The sequence below is a fragment of the Octopus bimaculoides genome, chromosome 17 (assembly GCF_001194135.2).
Source record: "Octopus bimaculoides isolate UCB-OBI-ISO-001 chromosome 17, ASM119413v2, whole genome shotgun sequence".
Classification (NCBI taxonomy): domain Eukaryota; kingdom Metazoa; phylum Mollusca; class Cephalopoda; order Octopoda; family Octopodidae; genus Octopus; species Octopus bimaculoides.
In genome coordinates, this window is record NC_068997.1 from 37,725,946 (window position 1) to 37,726,639 (window position 694).

Consider the following 694-nt stretch of genomic DNA (forward strand, 5'->3'; position numbering starts at 1 on the left):
TACGTATGTGTATGTGTGTATATATATGTGTGCTCCTCATGTATACAGTTTCATTCTTACATAACTAAAATAATTTAAAGATATATTGGTTTTATAAATTACAATATTACTCCTCTTATAACTTTCTCATACCTCTGTTTATATTTTATCTAATATGAATAATATAATGCATCTAATAATGATAATAATTGATTCATTTGTATGCATATACATGCATTTATGAACGTACGTTTAGGTGTAAGTATATATATTTGTGTTTATTTATGTATATGTATGTATATGTACAAGTATGTATATATGTGTGTATTTATATTTATAACTTAATCTTCTGTAATTTCTAAAATCTCTGATGAAGCCTAGAGAAACACTCAAGTACCTCAATTTCATTTACTAATTACTTAATGCCACTGGAGGGATAAAGGTAGAATGAGGTGTTTTTGCCTCTTGGCTGAAACAGCTGCAAGATATTACCCCAATTTTTATTGCTATATGTTATATTTTAATAATTACTGATTTTTTAATATTTTATATATTATATATATAAAGTATAATATGTTATACATGTATGTATATTGTTATAATTGTCCTTTTAGTAAATAAATAAATTGACATAATATAATGCCTAAAAGTTGATGAATACCACCTATTGATCCCCTCTATTTTTTTGCTCTCTCTCTCTCTCTCTCTCTCTCTC

General features: G+C 25.5%; 1 protein-coding gene across 1 annotated transcript in view; it reads right to left on the reverse strand.

Annotated features, from left to right (window-relative positions):
• LOC106871423 (contactin-2) overlaps positions 1 to 694 on the reverse strand; it is a 229,293-nt gene that overhangs the window by 68,369 nt on the left and 160,230 nt on the right. The window lies entirely within an intron of this gene.